At 44.1% G+C, this 10,556-nt stretch overlaps 1 long non-coding RNA gene across 1 annotated transcript; it reads right to left on the reverse strand.

Moving 5' to 3' along the window:
• Nucleotides 1–6,218: 6,218 nt before the first annotated feature.
• LOC115556639 (uncharacterized) lies at nt 6,219–10,255 on the reverse strand. The gene is made up of 3 exons (XR_003979094.1): nt 10,205–10,255; nt 7,663–7,756; nt 6,219–6,282 (listed from the first exon to the last, which is right to left on the reverse strand). It is a non-coding gene; the product is annotated as an uncharacterized LOC115556639 (long non-coding RNA).
• Between the last annotated feature and the right edge of the window lie 301 nt (nt 10,256–10,556).

Here is a 10,556-nt window from a genome sequence, read left to right on the forward strand (position 1 = left end):
ATGTGAGGAAGTTTGATAATGTCAGGGTTTTTTTAGGCCGCTTTTTGAACTACAGCCCATCGCTGCTCTCGACGTGAATGATAGCGCGTCGACTTCTGACGAACGGTCAGTGACTTTTGCTTCAGTTTCTGACGCAAAAGGGTACCCTTGCGCTGCTTTTTTCGACGCATGGGGTTTTCAGCAGCCATCGGGTCCCCCGTCAAAGGGTTACATTGTAATAGTTGAAAACCCCATGCGTCTAAAAAAGCAGCGCAAGGGTACCCTTTTGCGTCAGAAACTGAAGCAAAAGTCACTGACCGTTCATCAGAAATCGACGCGCTCGGAATGAGAATGTGCATCAGCAACACATTCTCACTCCGAGCGCGTCGATTTCTGACGAACGGTCAGCAGCACATTCTCACTCACTCCGAGCGCGTCGATTTCTGACGAACGGTCAGTGACTTTTGCTTCAGTTTCTGACGCAAAAGGGTACCCTTGCGCTGCTATTTTCGACGCATGGGGTTTTCAGCAGCCATCGGGTCCCCCGTCAAAGGGTTACATTGTAATAGTTGAAAACCCCATGCGTCTAAAAAAGCAGCGCAAGGGTACCCTTTTGCGTCAGAAACTGAAGCAAAAGTCACTGACCGTTCGTCAGAAATCGACGCGTTCGGAATGAGAATGTGCATCAGCCCTTCCTCCTCCGCCCTTTTCTATTCTTCTTCTTATTATTATCTTTCTTCTTTTTCTTCTTCTTCTTCTTCTTCTTCTTCTGCTTTTCCTTCTCCTTCTCCTCCTTCTCTTCCTCCTCTGTGATAGTGTGTGAACTGGTTGATATGAGTGTGTCTCAGGGCCAAATGGTGAGACTTGGCAGCTCTGTCAGTTGTGAAACAAAGCGGACGGACGTGGTCTCTATATAGCAACGACCTCAGCTACCCAACACTGATCAAAAAAACGATTGTTTCTCTCAATCAAAGCACCAAACAGGACAACTGATGCCCAGAGCCTTAACCCATACATGTTGTGTAATTAACAAGGACACGTTGGTGTAGTTGTGTTGAGGAATGTCACAGATGTCACTGTAAAATCGCCGTTATTGTGCAGCCATCGGCTCTTCCGTTAGCCAATGGGATGAATGCTTATAGCTTCATATATTGCCGTGGAGGGATTACATTGTAATGAGTGGAAAAACCCCTGCGTCGAAAAAAGAAGCACAAGGTCCTCCGTTTGCCAATGGGATGAATGCTCATAGCGTCTCTATGTGCAGCCATCGGCTCTTCCGTTAGCCAATGGAATGAATGCTCATAGCTTCATATATTGCCGTGGAGGGATTACATTGTAATGAGTGGAAAAACCCCTGCGTTGAAAAAAGAAGCACAAGGTCCTCCGTTAGCCAATGGGATGAATGCTCATAGCGTCTCTATGTGCAGCCATCGGCTCTTCCGTTAGCCAATGGAATGAATGCTCATAGCTTCATATATTGCCGTGGAGGGATTACATTGCAATGAGTGGCAAACCCCCTGCGTCGAAAAAAGAAGCGCAAGGTCCTCCGTTAGCCAATGGGATATGAATGCTCATAGCGTCTCTATGTGCAGCCATCGGGTCCCCCGTCAAAGGGTTACATTGTAACTAGTGGAAAACCCCATGCTTCTAAAAAAGCAGAAACTGAAGCAAAAGTCACTGACCGTTCGTCAGAAATCGACGCGCTCGGAGTGAGAATGTGTTGGTCATAACGTTGCCTATAATATGTTTAGCAGCAGTCTTCAGATGAGGCTTTGCTATGCTAACCCCTCGCCTAAATAACGGAATAGCCATTCTAAAGAGGCTACGGAACATCCCTCCGATGCCAGCTCCATATTGTGTGCTGCTACCCTCATAGCCAGGTAGCCCACTCCCTGCTTGGTTTAAATAATACTGAACATATTTGTTCTCGTCGTAAGGCGGTCTATACCCCCTCATCCCTATAGATGGTGCTATGAATTCTACTGTTTTACAGGTCTAAAATGCAGCTTGAGTATCACTTTACCATATGTGAATTTTATATTTGTATTCTGGTCAGATTTTGGATCGATTTCAATATCTCCAAGAGGGTCTCGGGCTACGTGTAAATAATGCGGCTTGTCGAACATGTGAATGCAGTGTCTCCTGCTGGTGTCGGTTATATTAATACTCCTTAGCAGGGGGACATAACTATCTCCGACCAGCTGATGGTCGACAATGTCGCTATATATGAACATGTTGTAACACCCCCCGTGAATATCGGTGGGATGGGGGGCGTATGCTGCATACGATTTATGGGCTGGTAGCTTGACCCCTGCATCGAAACCCAGGATAGCAGCCAGTTTTCCTCTAAAGACGATAGATATGTGATCGTCTCCTTCTACATAAACGCGGTTTCTAATACCTTCATGATGTAGTATAACTCTACCGCCAGGATCATGTTTGGCCCAAGTCTTGTTGATTTGTAGTAATAACGTTCCGATACTCTCATAAAGCCCACCAACTAATAGACATGATGTCCTATGACCCGTTTTACCATCGTGAACGGTCATCGTAGCGTCCTCGGTAGGAAAACTATGCCAGCTGCATGGGTACTGAGCTTCAATTAGGCCTACTTCATAGGGCTGCTTGGTGTGTATAGATTTTGCTAATTTAGTTCTAAAATTCCATATCTTATTTTGTGGGTAGATCCCTGCCGATACATTACTCGCTAGAGTCACATAGAAACCCCCAGACACCTCCTTATCCATCGTACACTCTGGTTATAATGGATTGTATTGTCTCTTGTATGTCTCTTTACGCATCGACTAGTGTCTTTTCAGCTATCCATGAATTGAATGCCTCCGGCCAACCCAGCCATTTGACATATAGCAGATTCTTAGACCCCTCCCTTTTTCTATCTATAATCTTTTCTATTTTATACACCTTGTTTTTAGACACTATAACTTTTTGTAGCTCTTTCTCATAAAATGTTCCATGGACAGGGGCACCTGCATAGTCTTGCAGCTTATAGACTGGAGGACACCTTGCTATGCGCTGCGATATTACAAAATATTCATCTGTAAATGTCTGCTCATACCCCTTTCGAAATGTAGCTCTGACTTTTGAAATTCTAACCGTGTCACCAACATCGTATCTAAACACCACCATCGGCTCTTGAGTGGTTTTGTATAGCGTATTAAACACTGTTTTCTCATTATCTTTATCAACACTGACCGGGGTCATTTTTATCGATCTATGATATGAATGGTTATAAGCATGGACCATATCCTGTAGTTTATCCACATATCATTTGGAGTTGGCAGCTGTTAAATATCTCCACATGCGGGTTTTCAGAGTCCTGTTGAAGCGTTCCACTATACTGGCCTTGGTCTCGTTAGGTGTAGAGAAATGTTTGACATTGTACCGCTCCATCAAACGCTGAAAGATCTTGTTATAAAATTCTTTGCCAGCGTCAGTCTGCAGTTTATCGGGGGTACGCCCTTCACCGAGAATATCATCAAAAGCTTTAGCGACGTCGATAGCCCTCTTGGATGGTAACGGACGAACCCATGCATGTTTTGAGAATACATCGATGCACATCAACAGAAAATGCACACCATCATTTTCGGATGCATACTCTGACATATCCACTAAATCAGCCTGGAACTGTCTATCTACCCCACTGCAGGTAGATGCAGGGTGTAGGGATCCTGCTTCAGCAGCCATTTCTTGATATATTTTAGTGGAGGTACTGCACCCTCACTATGCTCGAGGGCCGTTCTTAGTTTATTGATGCCGCCGTAACCACCTGGTCCGGAGGGATCATAATAAGTCTTATGCAGCCGTTTATCCATGTCGTATGCCTGCGACAAAAAAACGAATACTGAAACAATGATCAGAGTTATCCATCCTTTTATTTAAAATGTCTGTCCGCTCAAAACAATGTTCAGATATAGTTTACAAGCAAATTTATTTTTCTGCACCATTTTACAAGACATCATTCGAGCAGTACTAATACACTCTGCGTATGAGGCCTTATTCATCTTCAAGACATCCGACACAAAAGCACATATACACATTACATGACCGACAGTAAAACACTCCCCGTCGGAGAAATGGTTAAATATTTCAGCTAACATTAGATCAGTAGGTTTGTCATGCAAGAATTTCGTGACCAAATCATTCCAATCCTTATACATACATTTGATATAAGCATTATGATGGACAAACGTATCATTTTCTATGGTAGCATACATCAAAGCGGTTAGTCTATCTGATACAGACTTGCTATCCGCATCATACGCATAAGAAAACAAAATCCCCATTATAAACGCCACCCGACAACAGGCTTTGGTTTGCCTAATGACAATGTAGGACGCCACATTTGTATGGCTTCATATATCAGAAGCAGATGTTCATCGGACACACCTTCGGTGGTCATTAAATCCAGTTTTTCGGTATCATAGGTATTGCATATTAAATCACATAGATAAGATTCGACCACACCAAAGATTTTTCCTGGGGACACAGTCAACCCTGTAGTCTTCTTTAAAACAGTTTCTAAAAGTAACAGGAAGGGGTGTCTGTCCAGCATAACACAAATGTCATGGTAGTGGGATTCGTAGTGATGATGTGTCGCTCCCTGCAGGCATGAATGGCGTCGTTGACTTGGGCAATCACATTGGCATCCCCAGCAGGCCGCTTGCTTCTGATGGCTGATGATGGCTACCACACAGAGCCCCGTGGTAAATCGCAGAACAGCCAGCGATGCAGGGTTTAAACGGATCTGTATTGATACAGGCCATCCGTCATCTCTCATAGCAATGTCCACCTCCAGCTCACTGTCCTCTCCGATGTGTAGGAAGGACAGATTCAATCCGGCCAGATAGATGGCATACTCTTGAAGCCAGTGGGGTCCGGGTTGTACAGCCTTTAAATCAGCAGTCTCCATAGCCACACCCCCACTTTGCACACGTTCATCATTGACCTGTGCTGCATAGCGTATCAAAAATATACCATTAGAATATGAAAAAAAAGGAAAATAAAACACCCTTAATACTACTAGCATGTACCCCCACCTTCTTATACATTGCTGACATTTTCTAATGCTAGCATAACCCTAAACATACTCAAACACACCATGTACCCCCTCATCAAACACAGGCGACTCAAACAGGCGCATTCGGTATTCATCATCAGTTGTGCTCCATGGTTCTTCATTTGTCTTAGCCATAGAATCAATCTCTGCATAAATTCCAGGTAGTGCTTACAAATCAGCCCACTGCATGAAAAAGACATTATCAAAATAATCAGCAGCTTCTAAAACACTGGTGCGTAGAGGAGAGCTACCGATGCAATGCATATCATAGCACTGTGGTAGCTCGTCTGTATCAACACAGCGTCTGAAAAAAATGAACTCCTGTGGTCTCTTCGTATGATAGTTTGCATCCATGCGATGAATCCTCGATTCATACTGAAAGGTCCATTGGAATACATGGGTTCCCGCCTGCCATGTACCCCGGACACCGTCTAGCATGGGGCATAAATTCTCCAAGATTTTTTTTTTTCCACAAATACAAACTAGAATACGAACACGAATACGAACACGAATAAGAATTGCCTATGTGAAATATTTTAAAAAGATACACGCTGGAATATAACCTTTTCGTTTGCATTTACACTGAAACCCACGTACACCTTGGAAAATATATTTTTTGTTATAGTTAGAAGGACAAGAGATCCTATTTTCGTTGTAATTAGATTATGTTTGATTGAAATGGATCGTCCGTCTGAAATACCCCCTCGCCTGGGCTCACACAGCGTCTTGAAAGAAGGTAGGACAAGCTGCCAAAACTCCTGTCTTCAAAGTAAGTGTCTCTACTTCCCTTCAAAATAATAGTCTCCCCTGTCTACAAAATAAGAGTCTGTTACCGCCCCACAGTGTGTCAGCCAGTTCCTCCTGGTTCATCTCCAACTCTGTTTGATGCTGCTGTACAGACGGAGCACTGGTAACCATTGGCCTCTCCTGGTGTCTGTGGAGAACACACACACACACACACACACACACACACACACACACACACACACACACACACACACACACACACACACACACACACACACATATTCTTCCTGACTAGTAAACATCAGTATCAGTAGAGTCTGATAACAACTAACTTGTCTCTTTTATCGTCCGTTTGAAACTCCTACCTCTCCTCTCTGGAGGGGCATCCATCTTTAAAGTTATCAGGTATACCCATAGACCAGTCACTCCTCATGGAGACACAGCTGGGTCCAGGGGAGTCTGCTCTCTCCTGCCTCCTTCTGAAAAAAAAACACCATCTGGAAGTTAGGATTTGTGGATGTCGTTTCCTCATCATTTATTGCAGGACTACCCAACTACTATCTCATGACTTTCCATTTCAATAATATTTCTATGATTTTTGAAAAAAGAGGAGCTGAAAGAAGAATTTATTATGGTATTGAAGCACTAACATGTTGACATAAAAACACACTAAGTACCCTTCATACTGTGCATTAGGTCTTTGACTTCGAACTACGTTATTCGAATAATTAGAATATCAAAAAATAAATCAAAATTTGAACGAATATTAGGCAGCAAGGCCGCCTTAATGCACGGGCTTGCCTGGGCTGAAGCCCCAGGGCCTAAGCCGATCGGGGGGCCTATCATGAGCTGCAGTAAAAAAAGAAAAAAAAAAGTTTTTTTTATTTTTTATTTATTTATATTTTATACTGGCCCATGATAGGCCCCCAGATCGGCGAAGGCCCAAGACAATGTGATTTTTTGTTTGGGGCTTACAAAGATCAGAGGCCTATCATCAGCCAAGAAAAAAGAGGGCCAGTGGCCCCTTTACACCACAGCCACACTCGTCGTCGCCCGCCCCCCCCCCCCCCCCCCCCCCCCATCTTCATTGTAAGATCCCCTCTCAGGGGGCCTACGAAACCTCAGCCCCAGGGCCCAATGTGAGGTTAAGGCAGGCCTGTTAGGCAGCCCTTAATATTGGAACCTGTTATGGGCAGGCCAAGAGGGAGAGACGTCGGGGAACCTGACGCAGTCTATTCATAATATTGTAATGACCACGGAAGAGGCAGTGAATGAAGTATTGATTAGACAGCGATTTATTAGAAACCTAATGAACCGTTGGAACACGCAGGACCGGTAACCATAGCAACGCGGTAAACAAACCTTGCGAAGCCCAATCCAGGTCTTACTGAAGGCATTTAATGGGCAAAATATTGCTAATAATTATTCGAATATATTTGAATATTAATATTAATAAACAAACGAATTTCTAACAGGATTTTTGGGCAAAAGTCAAAGCCCTACTGTGCATACATTTATTCACAATGTGTTTAGCTAACATAGAAAATAGAGCAGTCGGCTTCTGCATTTCTACACAGACCTGTGTTGTTCTTCACGGATAATTTGTTTCAACAAATCACTTCACCTCCAAAGATAATTCAAACTGATTCAATGAATGGGCCGTTTGAAAGACATTGAACCTTTAAAATTAAACCTGTAAAGTCTGCTACAAGTCTTCTTAATATTAATTTAATTCATACGATTGCTGGGTCCAGGGGAGTCTGGTCTCTGCTACTGCTCTGGCCTTCAACACATGCACACTTTTTTTTAGAAAAAGTTGGGTTCGTTTTGAGCCACTCCAGTCTGTTTGATACTCCTACCTCTCGTCTCTGGAGGGCCGTCCATCTTTAAATTCAGGAGGTATATCCATAGACACAGCTGGGTCCAGGGGAGTCTGCTCTCTGCTGCTTCCTTCTGAAAAACAAACACCATCTGGAGGTTAGGATTTGTGGATATCGTTTCTTCATCATTAATTGCAGGACTACCCAACTACTATTTCATGACTTTCCATTTGAATAATATTTCTATGATTTTTTAAAAAAGGGGAGCTGAAAAATTATTAAAGTTATTATGGTATTTAATCACTAACATGTTGACATAAAAACACACTAAGGTTGAATCCCATTACTTGTCTCGCTTCAAAATCTCAGCCCTAACCCTCGCTGTTGCGCGTTCACGCGCCGTGGAGCCATGTCCCAATACAGTTTAAAGGAAGCTTAAGGGGTAAGGGGGAGGGCTAACATCCCCTCAAAATTGAGATTTACGATGGGCACCCTCAAAGCGCTTCAGTTCTGACTTGCTCCCACAATACCTTGCGAGAAAACGGAAAATCAAGAAATATCCTAGACAAGATGGAGGGCGAAAAGATGCAAATGTAAGTGTTTTCTCTGTAATTAACTATTAATTATTTTATTGATTATACTCTGCAGCCCGGCCGCGGGCTTCGAAGCCCGGCCGCGGACTCTCGGAAGATCGCGAAAGTCCGATCACGGGCTCTGCAGCCCGGCCGTCGGACTTTCGCGGGCCGCCCGACCCCGGTTCTCGGCCGGGCTGCAAGACCAGGCTGGATATCATGTTGTATGATATCCAGATCTTCCATGTTCTAGTGACTCCAGGTTAAAAATAAGCTTTATACTAATATATTATATAATATTCGTAACATTCTATAAGTAATATTATATATACTAATATATTATATTATATTAGTAATATTACATGGTTAATCAATGTAATTTTTGGCAGTACTATATTGTGTACATAGCTATTATATATTGTACGTAACATATGGCCAAATCACCCAGTTCTGGCATATAATTCCTAATTCCTTCTTATTCGTTTTCTCTCAGGACATCGTTGAGTCCACTGCCACCAGCCCCCCCACCTCTCCCTCATGCTCCTCCACCCCAGGCACCTCTTCCACCACCCCAGACACCCCTTCCAAGAGGAGAGTGCCAGGGAGCAGGCGAGGCATGAGGAGAGCGAGGCAAAGTTGGCGGAATGGTGGAGAAGATGTGATTCTCCACCATTCTCTCAAAACCTGAGAGAGGGTGTGTGTGTGTGTGTGTGTGTATTTTTAGGTGTGCGTGTGTGTGTATTTTTAGATGTGTGGTTCAGTGTTTCTTATTTAAATAAAGTGTTTCTTCTAAAGTGTTCTTGTTCTTAACCGATTATTATCTAAGTGTGCACTCACACTAGGCCATCTGGCCGTGGCCGTGGCTGTTTTAGCACCTAACCGTGCTCAAATCTGCCAGTGTGAGTGTGGCCAGTCTGGCCAGGCCGGGCCAATTTGGCCACTTGGGAGAGGTGTGCTGCTACGGCACGGGCCGCTACGGTACAGATGCTAATGAGCCGACACACGCACACGCACGGCTACGCAACCTGAGCTGGATGACGTATAGTCAATGCGACGACCACGGACATAATAAAGGCGACGAGCCTTCTTTCCCATTAAACGGTAAACATCGCGTCAAGCGGTTCAACTGTTGGTGTGTTCTCTGTGTTGTTGTCCATTGTTGTTAAAACTCTGACTGGCGGCAGACTATTATGGTCCATGCAGCGGACGCTTGGTGATGACGTGTTACGACGTGATGACGTATGTACAAGAGCCTTCCGTGGCCAGGCCACAGCTGCGACGGCCAACGGCCACGGCCAGATGGCCTAGTGTGAGTGCAGGCCAGAGAACAATGGGGCCATTTGAGCACGGTTAGGTGTCTGTGAAAACGGCCAACGGCCACGGCCAGATGGCCTAGTGTGAGTGCACCCTAATACCACCTTTAACATGTAGCTAAGTGACATTCAAAACAAAGGTATATTATGAGGGACAAATAGTATTTTTTTTTTTTAACACTTTATTTAAACATGCCAATTACAAAATATAAATACAATTTCAGGTTAAACATCTTTACAATGGGTCTTGCTCGTTGCCCGAGACAATGGCAGCCAGTCTGTCTCTTGTAACATTACCAGGGGTCTGGTTATCTGCTAGGGGGCACGGGGAGGCCATGATGACGTCACAGGGTAGGGTTGTCCCATTTGGTAGGGGACGGTTAGGGGTAGCAATGAGGGGTAGCAATGAGCATGAGCAATGAGGGTTAGGGTTGAGATGTAGGGTTGAGACAGTGAGCAAAGAAACGGGATTGGGCCTAAATACCCTTCATACTGTGTGCATAGAGTGTTGATTCACAATGCGTTTAGCTAACATAGAAAATAGAGCAGTCAGTTTCTACATTTCTACACAGACCTGTGTTGTTCTTCACGGATACTTTGTTTCAACAAATCACTTCACCTCCAAAGATTTCATGACGTATCACTTCTGAGCTCTGAGATGGACAACAGTCACCGACAGAGAAATCCTCTTCTTACCTCTTAGCTTTGCTCCGGCGGCCATTTTCCCCAGACAGAGTGGTCTTAGAGGTAGGACCCCCCTCCTCTATCACCTCATCCATAGTAGACTGGAGACCTGGACACAAACACAACTCATCCATCACTTCAATTGCCTTTTAAACTTTAGCTGTTTATTGAGAGATCATTGTGACTGCGTCACACTAAAGCATAATAGACGTGATAGACCGTCAATATCAACCTAGTCGCTACGAACACATATCACATCAATATAATTGAACGCAGTGTTTAGTTCATCACACGGGTCAGAAAAGCAGTGAAACGTGAACTAACATTGTATTCTCTGCAGTAAACTCATTAGTATATACCAGTA

The sequence above is a fragment of the Gadus morhua genome, chromosome 13 (genome assembly GCF_902167405.1).
Source record: "Gadus morhua chromosome 13, gadMor3.0, whole genome shotgun sequence".
NCBI lineage: Eukaryota > Metazoa > Chordata > Actinopteri > Gadiformes > Gadidae > Gadus > Gadus morhua.